Source organism: Dreissena polymorpha, chromosome 1, assembly GCF_020536995.1.
Source record: "Dreissena polymorpha isolate Duluth1 chromosome 1, UMN_Dpol_1.0, whole genome shotgun sequence".
Lineage (NCBI taxonomy): Eukaryota > Metazoa > Mollusca > Bivalvia > Myida > Dreissenidae > Dreissena > Dreissena polymorpha.
The window spans coordinates 11,226,461-11,243,807 of NC_068355.1; the positions used below are offsets into that span (position 1 = coordinate 11,226,461).

Consider the following 17,347-nt stretch of genomic DNA (forward strand, 5'->3'; position numbering starts at 1 on the left):
TTTCAAATAAAAAATTAATAGTTCAAAATCTGTCTGAAAACGAGACATGTAAAATATTACATTAGGAAATTCACAAATAAAAGACATCATTTGAAACAATATTACAATAAACGAGGGATGCAAAAGACAATTTTTTGTATTATCTTGTAATGGTCTTTAAATAAAATTGTGTGTACTTAATTGAAATTCATACACAAGTTAATATCAGTACTGACACATTTATTCGCACACAATCATGCCTACCTATCATATTAACAAAATTATTATGCACAGATTACCACTCAACAGAGCACACATTTTTTTAATGAGTTTTCAATGGTAAAAAACGAAATTTTTGACAAAGAATATTTTAGATGTTGTCTTCACAAAAAACAGCGGACACCATGCTCAATGTTTACAAGGCACTAAGTTAACCCGTGACCTAGTTTTTGAAAACTACTTAAATTAGAGAGCGGACACCATGCGCAATGTTTAAAACGCACAAAGTGACCCTGTGAGGGTCCGTATTCACCAAACAACTCTTAGACTTAAGTCTAAGAATAAAGAAAATTCTTTAAATTAGAATATTCAATAATTTCTTTAATTTTGAGTCAAACTCTGCAGTAAACATCTCTATCTATATTATTCTTCATATAGAACATTTTGTTAATGACATAATCACCAGTGGAGGCCTGTATATATTCAAAAACTGAACACATTTTGTTTGGTTCTAAGTCTATTCTTTATTCTTAAGTCTAAGAATCGGTTGGTGAATACGGGCCCCTGTGACCTAGTTTTTTAATCGGCATGACCCTTATTCGAACTTGACCTAGACATCATCTAGATACAACATCTGACCAAGTTTGGTGAAGGCCAGATGAAAACAACTTGAACTAGAGCTTTGTCACAGACGTAACGAATACCCCCACATGCCGCATTGACACATAATATTTTGCATGTCGTCTTCACAAAAAACAGCGGACACCATGCTGAATGTTAAAAAACGCACTAAGTGACCCCCTGACCTAGTTTTAGGCTCGGAATGGCCCATGTTCAAACTTGTCCTAAAGATCATTTAGATAAAACTTGTGAGCAAGTTTGGTGAGGATTGGATGAAAACTACTTGAATTAGAGAGCGGACAACATGGTGAGGTTTAAAACGCACTAAGATACCCCGTGACCTAGTTTTTGACCCGGCATGACCCATATTCAAACTTGACCTAGACATCATCTAGATACAATTTCTGACCAGGTTTGGTGAAGATTGGATGAAAACTACTTGAATTAGAGAGCGGATAACATTGTGATGTTTAAAACGCACTAAGTGACCCCGTGATCTTGTTTTTGACCCGGCATGACCCATATTCAAACTTGCCCTAGACATTATCAAGATACAACTTCTGACCAAGTTTGGTGAAGATCGGATGAAAACTACTTGAATTAGAGAGCGGAAAACATGCTGAATATTTAAAACGCACTTAGTGACCCCATGACCTAGTTTTTGACCCGGCAAGGCCGATGTTCGAACTTGGCCTAGACATCATCAAGATACAACTTCTGACCAAGTTTGGTGGAGATCGGATGAAAAGTACTTGAATTAGAGAGCGGACAACATGCTGAATGTTTAAAACGCACTAAGTGACCCCGTGACCTAGTTTTTGACCCGGCAAGGCCCATGTTCGAACTTGGCCTAGACATCATGTAGATAAAACTTCTGACCAAGTTTGTTGAAGATCGGATGAAAATTACTTGAATTAAAGAGCTGACACTTAATACGGACCGACAGACAAACCGACCAACCGACCGACAGACAAGTTCACTCCTTTATACCCCCCTAAAGATCGTTTGTTGGGGTATAATTAAAGATCGGACACTTAATACAGACCGATCGACAGACTGACCGACTTACAGACAGACAAGCTCATTCCTTTATAATAAAACTGTGCAATGCAATGAGTCATTTTATTAATCTTACATAAATTTTCTTACATATGTAATACTTTGATAATTGATTATTGATTCATAATTTGTGACACATGTGATATTCTTTTATGTAATTTCCTAAGGTACACTACTGAATGTCAATAGTTTTTTACTCATTTTATCAAAGTCAACTGCCAATATACAAAAATTCTGAACCATTTGCATGCTTGGAAATTTGTCGTGTGCTAAAATGTTGTCTGCTGAATTTGTAAAATTAGCATTTTCTTCAATTTTTTCAAAGAATACCATCAGAATAGCAAACAGTTTGGATCCTGATGAAACGCCACGTTTTGTGGGGTCTCATCTGGATCCAAACTGTTTACCAAGACCTACAAAATTCGGTTCCAGAACTGAAAGAGTTAAAAACACATGTCATCTAGCACACTCATTTTGTTATTAAATCATACACAATTATGCTACATGACTCAACTATATCTAGTTATTTCTTCCTCTCTTTTTTCCCTCAAATGTTTTCAAACAATAAAGTAAAGATCATTCATCATTACAGCTGACATGTTTGATGGCTCAGTGTGATAAATAAATATAACTAATGAATATGTTAAGATATTGTTGCAATTTTATTGCATTCATAGAATTTTAAAAGGTTGGTATTTGTCCTGTAACCTTTAATTGCTCATTCTTATATCCTTATGTAAGGCCACGACTTTTTTTTGTATTGGTTTACAAAAATTATTTTGAAAATGGTCCATCGGGCGGTCAAAAAAAAAAAAAAAACATTGGGAAAAGTTAATATTAGTATTATTATTAGTAACATCAGAACAAAGACAACATATCTTTTATAACCTTAACACAGAGACAAAAAATCAAATTATGCAATGAAGCACATCTATATCTTCAAATGAAATGAGTCCTAAAAGCACCTTTTGTAACATAAGGCAATTTTAAACACTCCATTACATGACATGCGTTCTTTTCCCATTAATACGAAAAACTGCGCTTCTTTTCCGTTATTCGATGCACACCATTACACAATGTGATGTCCGTTGCATAAATCTTATATAAGATGAACTACTCATACACAAATTATGTGTTTTCTCTTACTCGACTTATGAGATCGTCCATGAAAAAAAATCGAGGTAGATCAATCCCCGCGTCGTCACGGTAATGTTTGTTAAAGTTGTTGTTGTCATGAAAACTTGTTGATTTACAACGCAAAACGTCTTATTTGAACTGACGCGAATTAATTTAATCATATTTGTCAACTTCGCTTTTGCTTTATTTTGATAATTTAATCCAAAGTTTAATGTTAGCATGTGTTTTTTTACTGGAATTGTAAACAAGGAGTCAGTTAAAGCAGTTAAAGTCTTCCGAAACTTTGCAGTCTGTGTGAATTGACCTTTTGACGTCATCAAAGAAAAGCCGCTTTCTGTCTGAAGCAATAAAGCGACAAATTTTGCGCCGACAAAATTGGCTTCCTTTGTCTAGCAATCAACACGCCGAACCTATCGTGTGTTTGTTTCTCAATTGCAATCCTCCAATTTAATAATAGCACGTGCATAGCTCCGCCTTCGAATCTTTTGCAGAGAACGGAGGCGGAGTTTAACGGTTAATTGAGCAAGTGTTTAACGCAAGTTGAGTTCCCATTTGCCGAAATTACTCGGCCCTAAGCATTGAAACGACAAATACATTTATCAATGATTTTCTGAGATATACCAATTTGTTCCGATTTCTAAACTTTCTGTACAGTTCCTAACTATGGCGGACATGTTAACAAAATTCCTAAACACATATATCATAAATAATGGCAGTGTTTTATTGGATTATTTATACTAATTATCAAATTGCAAGGTAATACTTTTTTTATCTACTATATTATCGGGTTTGTTTAATATAATTAACATGTTAAACAATATAGTTGCGTCACAGACTCGGAAATAAATTTTGATAGGGTCGACATTTTACTGACGAAGATTGTCCTTTTGTCTGTAATTTTTGCCCACTCAATTTTGAGAAGTGCCCATAAAAGGACTGGTACATAATGTGTAACATTGAAAAATATCCCGATCCCTGCAATATAATTATGTGAACCAAGCGTTGATTGTACTTACTTGATTTTATTCGCATCCGTACTCAAACCGGATCTTTTTTTCCCGTTCCGCTCGTTTTTCAGTGCGGTCGGGAATAAAATATATATAAAAAAGACGATTTTCCGATTTTATTTTTTTCCCATTTTCCAAAAATTAGGGTCGGCGGTTTTGTAAACCAAGAAATATAAAAGTTGTGTCCTAAAGGGCATTTAAAAAAGTGCACAAATCCTAAACAAACCCCTACATTATTAAATATAAGCACATGTCTGTAAGATGGGAAGTCCAGAATGTTTACATGTACAAATATTAACTTATTCATCCGAGAAAACAACACGTGATCATAAAGAAACAAGACATTTCTTTTAAAAAGATATACCGTAAAACGTTGTGTATAACGCGCATTTATGTATAACGCGCATCTACTTTTTAAAGCTAAAAAATCGGGAAAAAAAGTTTTTGAAGCAAAAAAATCGGGGGAAAAATTCCGTACCGCAGGCTAACTGAAAATTGTTATATTTACATTGCCGATCTTACTTATTCTTTTATTGCTTCAATTATAAATTATTTTTAAGACGAAAACGATACAACTAGTTGGTGTTTTTTTTAAATCATATTATGCGTAAAAATAAATGTTTGGATTTAAATGAATTATGCATGAAATGCACACTTTCCACGAGGATACCATCAAGGTTTTCATCATATGTCTCCGAAGTAACTGTCCAAGATTTTATCGTGGAGTACACATAACGGATGGATTAGTTATAACTAAGAAACTGACATTATTGATTGGTATTGTCACCTGGTTATTCATGCATGACTAATTCACAACCGCGCGTTTTATTTACAATGCCGATATCATGCGTTCTTTTCGAGTGTCTAAAATTGACAGGAGACTTTAACGACTCAAACTTCTCAACACCATCACGACATTACCGGCGATAAACAAACAATGGAGGTGTGAAGCCGTTTGCCGGTTCGCATGTTTTGATAATAGCCCAGCTACACAAAACTTGACAGGTGACGCAAATTGCTCAATAATCACATCCTCAATCTTGACAAGACGTATGAAAACGTGTAAACAAACACAGTATCAATTGTATTAACACATTTGAAAAGCAAGAAAAATAATCTTAAATATATCGGGAAATACCTTGCCGACATACTATTGTAAATCGACAAGTGCCCCCAAATAAATTGTGTAACCCTAGTACAGTAGGGTATAATATTGTGGGAAAAGTAAACAATAACATTTAAATAAAAATGGCTTCCTCGTTTTTCATTCTCTTCTTCAAATTTATTTGATTTCAATGCTCTGTACGTACCTGAAAAAGATAGAAAATATATATGTTAACTTTATAATGTTTGTTCATCTTATTCAGATCGTCAATATAACACTATTATTATCATAGTTACAGTTAAAACACCGGAAAACAGAATGATGCGAATTACCGCTACTGGGTAACTGACAGCGAAAAAATGTCTTGGCATGGCTGTTGTTGTGCATAACGCGCATCAAGTTTTTAAAATGAAATTTTGGGGTAAAAAAGTGCGCCTTATACACAACTTTTTACGGTATTCGCATATATCCTGACTCTTAAATAAAGGTAGACAAGTTATGTTTCTAAGTTATTAAATGTATAAAACAGTTCAAGTAGCGTTGTGTTCTTTTTCACTTAACCCATCACATAAAATGTTTGTTATGAAGTGAACATAATTTATATCAAACCACATAATAGTGTTCATAGATACAAATGTTATACGTGAGATTATATCATACGTGTCCTCACATGGCTTATTATGAATTTATGTCTTTGTGATAGAAACATTCGGTATCATCCTCACATGGCTTATTATGAATTTATATCTTTGTGATAGAAACATTTGGTATCTTGATATTTTATTAAGACACAGTTTTCTTTCCACATATTCAAATAACACTGTTCTTATGGCATATGCAGCCAGCGTGCCAAGCTCCAAAGCCAAGAATCTGCACTGGCACAGTTTGGTCTTGAGCTACGCTCTCCGCTATAAAAAAGCACGCAAAGTTTCGTTGTATCTCCTGATTACCGGTATCCTCCTCAGTATGCATTTCCTGATAAGACTGTGGGGATGTGCAGGCTGAGCTGGAGCTATGCTTGCAGCATATTGCATAAGACCCATTTTCACAGGACGAGGCAACTTTTAAAATCTCACTGCATCCTGTAATGTTTGGTGGACCACCAAACCACGATACTTTCCAATAGAAAATTGAAGAAACACTGTGTTATTTAAAGCATACTGTCAAATGTCAGTAGCCTATTCTATTGCAGGAAAGATTTTCGGACAGACTGGCCATGTACGTCGGACATGTGTGGCTAGATAATTAAATCATTTCCCTTTTGTCATCGACACTTAACTACAGTCCAACCCCTACTTCCGGTCACCCCTCATCGCCAGTCAGTAAGGCGGCCGGTCTGTGCCGCCACCGTCGATAAACACTATATAATGCACCCCTCTTTAGCGGTAACCCCGTTTCTCCGGCCAGCGGCCAGCAATTTTGCATCCCAAATGTTAAATTCCCCCCATATGAGTGGTCACGTGCAAGTAAGTCAGTCATGTAAAATTACACCGACGCAACGGCGAAAAAATCGATACGTGCTTCCGGTCTGCAGTTTATGCTCTGCAGTACTGAAGCGTGATGTGTAATAAACATTTTGACAGCCAGTTTGCAAAATTGCAATTAATTAGCGGCAGATTATCAGGTTATCAGGTTAAAAACAATATTCGACTGTTTGATCTTTTTGTTTCCGCACATGCGAATATCATCTATTAGTACTGGAAAAGAGATTCTTAATTTATAATTGATTATTTGTAGCTGTTGAATCATACTATTTCAAGCACACATTTATGACAATTATCGGCTAATTAAAAGTTAAAAAGAACAACGCAACTTTTAACCGAAATCAACTGCTCTACATGTTCTCTGTGCTACAAAGTTTTTATCCAAAAATCAATACACGCTTGCATGGGTATGACGTGACATTGTACATTGGTGCATAATTTTATAAGAGGGGGTAGTCACGTGATAGCCCCGGCGAAATGTTGTTCGTGATTTCATGAACACTTCAAGCCAATCAAGAACTGTTCATGAACGGTTCTGAAAAAGTTCCTGAGCTTGGTTCATGAACTTTTGGACATGAACTGTTCTTAAGACATGTTCATGAACTGTTTATGAATTATTGTTGAACATTTCAAAGTTCATGAACAGTTCTTCATCTAACCATAAATACTTAGTGATGAACATTTCATGCACAAGTATTTCTAATGACTTTTCTGAGACAGACTTTAAGGATCCATCATGAATAATTCATGAATTCCTTTGTGCTAGATGTTTCATACATATTTTTGAAAGTAATATTGAAATGTCTAGCATACAAATCTTGTAGATTTGTGAAACCTGTGAAGTTAGTATGAATATGCATAGTACTTTCACCACTGTAAGTTAGAGTTCTTGACCTGTTCTAGAGAATTTTAAGAACATTTGTACAAGAACTGTTCAAGAACTGCCTTCAGGAACACTTCAATAACTTTTTAAGGACCTTTCCTGTTCTTGAATTATTCTTAAACTATTCTTGAACACTTTAAGAACTTTTTTGAACAACATGTTTCCTTCTGATGTTCTTAAACAGGTCTACACAATGTTTTTGAACGTATGATGGACTTTTTAAGAATCCAATATGTTCTTAAAAGGATCTGTCATTGTTCTTGGAAGACTTAAAAGACAAGTTTAAGAACGTTTTAAGGACATCTTATTTCAAGAACAGTTTAAGATGATATCAAGAACTCAATGTACATTGCATTGCTGTTTTTACAAAGAAAGAATATTGTGTGCACAGGAAGTTGAAACTGAAGGCACATGGTTTATGTTATATTTGAAAATGTAAGTCTTTAATAAATTACCGGCTGAACTGATCAGCCATTGGTTCCATTTCAAGTTCTTTGGCACTGTAAGTGTAACCATTTCAGGGAAACCATTGATTAGTAAATGATTCTTGAACTGAAAATGAGACTCTTCATAATCTTTTCAATACATGAATTATTCATGAACATATAGTGCAAAGTTGTATTATCAAATTTAAAGATTATTATCAAACCACTTGTATCTCAGTTATTAGTGTTATATTTAAATTATTGTTATATGTTGCTATCAATATGTTAAGTGCTAATACAAGACTTGTTTCTTCTTACCCTGACCTGTTTGTTGAGCTTTAGTAACACTTATGATAACCTTTGCATAAATTGACAAATTCTTGTTCATGAATAGTTCATGAACACTTCATGCCACCTCAGTTCATGAACTCTTGAAGAACTATGGTTCATGAACTATTCACTTACAGTTCGTGAACAGAAAATGAGCCATTGAAAAATAGAAGGAAAATGTTCATGAACTGTTCATGAACAGCAAAACCCTGAAGAATTTTTCAAGAATTGTGTTGTTCATGAACTGTTCAAGAACACTTCATGCCATTGATGTTCATGAATAGTTCATGAACATTTCATGCCATAATGGTTCAAGAATAGTTCATGAACACTTCATGCCACACGGGTTCAAGAATAGTTCATGAACACTTCATGCCATAAGGGTTCAAGAATAGTTCATGAACACTTCATGCCATTAGGTTTCACGAATATTTCATGAACACTTCATGCCATTAGTGTTCATGAACAGTTCATGAACTAAAATTTCAAGAACTTTTCACAGACGTGGCTCATTTTCTGTTCACGAACTATTCGTGAACAGTTCATGAACTCAGTTCACGAACAGTTCATGAACTGTTCACGAATTATTCGTGAACTGCAGAACAACATTTTGCAGGGGAGTAAAGATGGCGAGGTCCATGCAGAGGCAGGTATTTTTCATTGTTTTATACTCTTTATTATCAGCAAAAAAGTTACTAGAGTTTATTTTGAACAAATATTCGATCTATAATCTTGCTGTGAAATTTCTAAGCAGGTTGACCTTATTACAGCTCCAGTAAGAAAATTTGCGGGGAGTAAAGTTGAGATATCAACCAAATTTTAATACGAAATAAACACTTATCACCTTTTGACTGATATGGCTGGAAAGTGAGCGTCATTAAAACATTTACAATAATAAAGGGTATAAAACAGCAAAAAAAAATTGACTATCACATGATATGTTTAGGTTTTTAAAGATTTGTAAACGGAATTTCCATAATGAAATTATATTCGTATAGTGTTATAGGTATTTGATATTAGACAACGATATTGATTAAAATGGTGCAAATTATTGATTTCATATTATTTAGCGGTTCTAATAATACAAATATTGTCATCATATTTTCTATGCTTTCAGAAAGTTTACAAAGTGACAGTTAGTTGTTATTCGTTGTTATTTTGTCTAATTAAGTTATCTCTATAACATCCATAGGACGCTAAACAGTGAACAGACATCTCAACATTTACGTTTAGACACACTGTCAACAACATTGAATAGGTTATGTTTATTTTAACACTACAGTTTAAAAGCCTATAACTATTTTTATGCTCCGGGTAGGGTGGCATATAGCAGTTGAACTGTCCGTCAGTATGTCAGTCAGTCCGAAAAAAACGTTAACATTGGCCATAACTTTTTCACTATTGAAGATAGCAACTTGTTATTTGGCATGCATGTGTATTTCATGGAGCTGAACATTTTGAGTGGTGAAAGGTCAAGGTCATCCTTCAAGGTCAAATGTCTAGTATATCATGCGTATGTCCGTCCGAAAACTTTAACATTGGCCATAATTTTTTCAATATTGAAGATAGCAACTTCATATTTGGCATGCATGTGCATCTCACAGAGCTGCACATTTTGAGTGGTGAAAGGTGAAGGTCAAGGTCATCCTTCAAGGTCAAATGTCTAATATATGGCGTCTGTCCGTCAGTCCAAAAACTTTAACATTGGCCATAACTTTTTCACTATTGAAGATAGCAACTTGATATTTGGCATGCATGTGTATCTCATGGAGCTGCACATTTTGAGTGGTGGAAGTTCAAGGTCAAGGTCATCCTTCAAGGTCAAAGGTCAAAAAATAATAAAATAAATTTCAAAGCGGCGCAATAGGGGGCATTGTGTTTCTTACGAACACATCTCTTGTTTTTTTTTATGAATTGCAATTTAAGGCTATGCCATAGCCAACTTCAGTACTTCGTCTGGTGTTTTTTGTCAAGTAAAATGTTATATTTTTAGATAAACATAGTGATGAAGGTGATTATTTACAAAATGACATGATGACTATGAAATAAATATTTAGAATTTTACCATACATACCATTATGCAACCATCCATTTTCTTTTCCGACTTGTTACATTTACTGCTTTCCATTTAATATTGTACCCACACAACAATCGTTCCAAATCTGTGTGAGTCTCATGCAAAGCACATTAAAACTGTTTATCTACCACAGTATTTGATATGTTTAAACAATTTAGTAATTATTTACGATTAGAAAAGTATTGAGTTCAATATACAATTAAAACAATTTATTTATTATTTATAACACGCCTGTATTTGCATATAACACAATGTTTATCAATGTCTCAGCCATTTTGTATTGTTCTTCGCATGGGTAATAGGGCCTGCGTAATTGACAAAAGCAGATCTCAATAACATACTTTTTGTATGAACAAAATTCGTTTCGTTTTCTATAACATTTTTTTCACTAAGAATGGTCTTAGAAAAATCTTAGAAAAAAAAGGTTAAAGTGAAAAAAATTAGCATAAGAAAATTCCATATAAAATATCTTACGAAGGTTCAAAATACTGCCTGGATCTCCGAACACTTAACAGTGTTACTGTTGCTTAAGTTCTGGGGGATTTCTCTCGAATCAGCCGATGGAGTGAATGAAGTTTATTCATTCGGGTCATTACATAAAGGTGTCACACGTTCGGTTAGCGTGTGCTCTTTCTTATGAGTGACCGATTTGTTACTTTCACGTTGTTTCCCCAAGTGCGCAGGATAATGAAAGACTGTAAGTCAGAGCAACATTAACTGTAGAACTTTATTGACACAAACACACAGCAAGATGGCAATAGAGCAGAGGTATTGAATCCATTCTTCGTTTGGCTTATATAGGAGTTGGTTGCCATCTGCTGTTGTTATGGTCACATTTGGTTTAGATTTGCTCTGACCCACAATTAGGTAATGACAACAAAGTATGTTGTAACATCAAAAGGGAGCTTTGATTAAGATGCCAATAACAGGCTGTCATTTAAGATCTCAACATGAATAATTTGTTTGTGACTTAATTTATGTTATGTTATAATCTTTTACATGCATTGTTGACAATATTGGAATATTGAAAAAGTGTTACAGCAAAACTGTAGAAGGATGTAATGTTGATGCAATAATCTTTAACAAGCATTGTTGCTTATATTGGAAATATTGGAAAGGTATTTGATGATTCTCTTAACAATAAGTGATGTAAATATGTTGTATAATATTGCATTTACAACTAAGATTGTGTTACCCCTAAATATCATATTGCCAGAGATTGACAAGAAAACAGATATCAAGTGTAGCTGTACAAGATCATGAAACCCTACAACAATAAACAAATATACAAATGACATATACTATTAAACAAATATTCAAATGATCAAATAACTATAAAACTATTACTATAAAATCTTCAAATATGCAAATGACTGCATATATAAATGCAAAACACTGTGAAATCTTCCCCTGCGCTGTAAAACCAATGCTCCTGCATTGTAAACAAATCAAAGAAACTGTGAAGTATGCAGTTAAATGAACAATTTAAAATGATGACTATATGATGAGGTTAGGCAATATTTACAACAACATGAGAACAACATGAAAAAGAACATTCTAGATTGTAAAAAGGTTATAAGTTAAGTAATTAACAAAGTGTTCTTACTCAAAATCTTGCACAATTGCAGCTCCATTTAAATGATTGTTACCAACAATGGAATGAACAGGAAAAAAAAATCCCGTATAGACAACATTAGGCCTAATTTAGAGTTTGTCTCTAGAATGGGTTGTAGAACCGTGCACTTAGTTCTTAGCACTTTATTCATGATGATCAGTCATTACTTTAAAATTAACCCACTGTAAAGACTAACTCAGGTTGAGGTTTAATATTGAACCAAGAAAGGTATGCCATCTAACAAAAATGCAAGCTTCATCATTTTAAATGGAGGCAATGTATTGTTTAAATGGGACAATTAAATTTTAATTAGATTACTGTCATGTTACAAGATAACTCTATATTAAGAATCTTAAAGGATCAACATAAACCTAGGTTATAACCCAAACTTACTAACAAACTAATGACATAATGAGAAAAACTAAACACATACAAAAGGTGTGAAATGACAAAACACTACATATATCAACTATTCAGTTTCTTCTTTTCTGTCTTGGTAGGGCCCTACATGGAAATGCGAGAAATCTAACCTCTGATAATTTAAAAACAACCCCTTTATGATGATAAAACTACTAATTATTGACATCTCTTTCGTAAACACACGTCCAATCTTGAAAAAAAGGTTCCCTATGTTATGTTTATTTTTGTATGTCTGGTATTTGGAAGTGTAGACATTCTTATAATGTCTAATGTCTGTCTAAAAGAGAAAAATACAATCTCAGAAAATGACTGGCAGATCCAGTGTGAAAGTCCTATCAGTTGTTCCACACAAACATGGTTTGTCACCTATGCATGTTGGAGTACATCTACCGTGAAGTTTAGGTAGAGTCACTGACAAAAGATAGCGACCTGACCGTTTTATATGCTGTAGAATTCTTGGAAGTTACAAGATCATAGATCATTTTTTTGTAACATAATATTCCGTAATTCTACAGTTAAATGGTCCTTACTATGATCATAATCATAGTACATGTAGACTGCAAATCCTAATACCAGACTACCATTATCAGAATGAAGTAAATTAAATGATCTTTTAAACTATGGTTAATAAATGTTAGGAACACCTACCATTAAACTGACAATATATTTGAAAACAACTATCACTAAAATACAGGTAAACATAATATGTACACAAAAACTGTTTCTTTGTCCTTTTTTTATATAACATTTTTCCTGTTGTTTTTTTTTTTGTTGTTTGAATTTAGGCTATATACAGTTTCAATTCATAATTTTACTTTTTCTATCATAAATTTTTCTATTTTTGTGGAATTTTACATATTTTTAATAAATAAAATTTAACCCATTTTATCGGTTATTTATGCGATTGATTCTTTTGACAAATTTCCCAAAGTAAACCCTTCAGTCGGTTAGATTTCTTAGTCAATTCGATGTAAAAACTGGGCCTACCTTGGTATCTTGCCATTCCCTAGAATGTGGAGGGAGATGTTTGGTCCGGGCTGTGGAGGTTGTCTGTGGTCGATTGTGGTTGTCTGAGCTGTGGTCTGGGTTGACTGCTGTGCTCGCCTCTGTGGAAGGCAGTGACTGGTCCCGCTGTAGACGGCTGTCTTTGATCCGAGCTGTGGTCGGCTGTCGCTGTCCCAACTGTGGTCTGGTCCTCAGCTGTTGCCCTTGTCAAGGATCTGAGTAGATATGGTCCTGGCACTGATGGAGTCCTCTTCATGGGATCGTCTGATTCTCACCACTGTCACACGTTCGGTTAGCGTGTGCTCTTTCTTATGAGTGACCGATTTGTTACTTTCACGTTGTTTCCCCAAGTGCGCAGGATAATGAAAGACTGTAAGTCAGAGCAACATTAACTGTAGAACTTTATTGACACAAACACACAGCAAGATGGCAATAGAGCAGAGGTATTGAATCCATTCTTCGTTTGGCTTATATAGGAGTTGGTTGCCATCTGCTGTTGTTATGGTCACATTTGGTTTAGATTTGCTCTGACCCACAATTAGGTAATGACAACAAAGTATGTTGTAACATCAAAAGGGAGCTTTGATTAAGATGCCAATAACAGGCTGTCATTTAAGATCTCAACATGAATAATTTGTTTGTGACTTAATTTATGTTATGTTATAATCTTTTACATGCATTGTTGACAATATTGGAATATTGAAAAAGTGTTACAGCAAAACTGTAGAAGGATGTAATGTTGATGCAATAATCTTTAACAAGCATTGTTGCTTATATTGGAAATATTGGAAAGGTATTTGATGATTCTCTTAACAATAAGTGATGTAAATATGTTGTATAATATTGCATTTACAACTAAGATTGTGTTACCCCTAAATATCATATTGCCAGAGATTGACAAGAAAACAGATATCAAGTGTAGCTGTACAAGATCATGAAACCCTACAACAATAAACAAATATACAAATGACATATACTATTAAACAAATATTCAAATGATCAAATAACTATAAAACTATTACTATAAAATCTTCAAATATGCAAATGACTGCATATATAAATGCAAAACACTGTGAAAAAGGTCATTTAAAGTGAAAAGCTGGGTTAAATAGTTAAAACATATTATTTAAACTATTTTTTTTCAAATTGTAATAGATTTCTTGGTCAAATTTCAAATTAACATATCGTGAAGAGTTTGCCCAAAGATCAAATCAAGCCTGCTATATTTCAATATGGTTTACCCCATTTTATATACAATTAAATCATCTGACTTTGTCTGAATGAAGGTGAAATACCCTAATTTGCATACTTTAAACAACATTTACTTTGATCTTTGGTGTTGGTCTTTCTGAAAGTGGGCCTGTTGCTCTTTATCCTGCTGTTTCATTGTATTCACACGTACTCTTTAGCCCTAACTCCCTCAAGTGTTATGAAATCTAATTACAAAATTTATCTAAAAATATAAAGAAAACAAAACAATGAAAGCCTAATATATACCTTTGACAATCCCATTTTCTGTTTATAGGCTTGTTAACGTTTTAGTTCTGAAGGACGACTTGGTCATTGACAGCAAATGCAAAATTACACAGTGAAAAAAGAGATAAATGGCAATAATTCTACCAAACTTATTGCAGCTTAAATTTCTTTCTAAGCCATCATCTACACAAAAAGGTCATTCAACTGTTTGAGCAAGATGCACCCAGTTGTTAACAAGAGTGCCAAACTGTCACAAGATACGCCCGTTCGAAGGTTTTGGACACCATGCTCAATGCTTGAAATGCACTAAGTGACCTCAAGACCTAGTTTTTGACCTGGCATGACCCATATTCGAACTTGACCTAGATATTGTCTAGACACAACTTCTGACCAAGTTTGGTGAAGATCGGATGAAAACTATTTGAATTAGAGAGCGGACACTGCTTTGGACGCCGCCCGCCAAGGGTGAAACTATAATACGTCCTGTTTTTAAAAACAGGCGTATAAAAATATTGCATGTGTTAATCGGTTGCATGTCTCCAATCAGACCTGACTGATATATAATCTATATACTACCTCTGACCAAGTTTGGTGAATTCAACTTGAACTAGAGCTTTGTCACTGAATGTGACTTATACCCCCATACCACTTTGACGCAGGATAAAAAGTTGTTTAAAAGTTTCGGATGAATACAATTTGAATTAGAGTCCGGACAAAGTGGCGCCGTTGAAAATGCACTAATTGACCCTATGACCTAGTTCTTGACCCGACATGACCCATATTCGAACTTGACCTAGATATCAACTAGATGCAACTACTGACCAAGTTTGGTAAAGATCGGATGAATACAATTTGAATAAGAGTCCGGACAAAGTGGCGCTGTTGAAAATGGACTAATTGACCCTATGACCTAGTTTTTTACCTGGCATGACCCATATTCGAACTTGGCCTAGATATCAACTAGATGCAACTACTGACCAAGTTTGGTGAAGATAAGATTTATACAATTTGAATTAGAGTCCGGACAAAGTAAAATGCACTAATTGACCCTTTGACCTAGTTTTTGACCCAGCATGACCCATATTCGGACTTGACCTAGATATCAACTAGATGCAACTACTGACCAAGTTTGGTGAAGATCGGATGAATACAATTTGAATTAGAGTCCGGACAAAGTGGCGCCGTTGAAAATGCACTAATTGACCCTATGACCTAGTTTTTGACCCGGCATGACCCATATTCGAACTTGGCCTATATATCAACTAGATGCAACTGCTGACCAAGTTTGGTGAAGATCGGATGAATACAATTTGAAATAGAGTCCGGACAAAGTGGCCCCTTTGAAAATGCACTTATTGACCCTATGACCTAGTTTTTGACCCGGCATGACCCATATTCGAACTTGGCCTAGATATCAACTAGATGCAACTGCTGACCAAGTTTGGTGAAGATCGGATGAATGCAATTTGAATTAGAGTCCGGACAAAGTGATGCCTTCCGCCCGCCGCCCGCCGCCCGCCCGCCGCCCGCCTGCCAAGGGGTTTCACATAATACGTCCCGTATTTTATACGGGCGTATAAAAAAAGGCAAACACATACAATTTGGGGCTTATATATTCTTTAGTGGAAAAACAGACAAAAGGGCAATGAACCAAACTTGTCGCAGCTAAGATTCCTTATTTGACAAAAAGTGAAATGCTTTTTACCTACCGCTCTGTGACCACAACATCATGGCGTAATTAACACAACCTGTGTTTTAGAGACACAATGCCTACTACTGCACTTTTAAGCCGCACAGCAGTTTTATCCTACTTGAAAACATCCTTATGAAGTGACTGCCCATTGATATTTGATGAAGTTACGATGTTGTGAAAGTCACACAGGTAGACTCACACACCAATAATCAGGTACATATGGATGTGTTTTGGTACAAAATCTGAAAAAGTGTTATTTTAGAGAAAACTATGAAGTCCAAGCCCTATAACTTCATCAACAAGAAACCGTCAGAGACGGGTGATGCTCCCAAAGGTTTTTTTTGTCACAATATTGCACTATATATTCAGATAAAAGGAAACGTCTTGATGGAACAGTAGTTGGGGGGACAATAATTTTTTTATAGAAAATTTCAAAGTGCCATAACTCTGTGAAAAAATCATCCGACCAGAACCCGCTGATAATATTCAAATCTCCTCTTGGTAGTGAAGCTTCCCATAAAGTTTCATTGAATTCCGGTCATTAATTGCTGAGAAATAGCCCGGACAAAAATTGTGCACCGACGGACGGACGGACACACGAACGGACAGACGAAGCGGTCACTATATGCTCCCCCCAAAAATTTTTGGGGGAGCATAAAAATCAATAAACTGGAACAAAATCAATCTTGATCTGTTTGTCGTGTAGGTAGACTTAGAAACCATAAATAAGGTAAGTTAATGAAAATGTTTCAGAAAAAAAACATTAAGTGGTATTTATTTTAAAGACAATTCTAAAGTCCAAGGAACAGAAC

General features: G+C 34.9%; 1 protein-coding gene across 1 annotated transcript in view; it reads right to left on the minus strand.

Annotated features, from left to right (window-relative positions):
* Positions 1-17,347, minus strand: part of LOC127871046 (sodium/hydrogen exchanger 10-like) — a 257,467-nt gene that overhangs the window by 222,058 nt on the left and 18,062 nt on the right. The window lies entirely within an intron of this gene.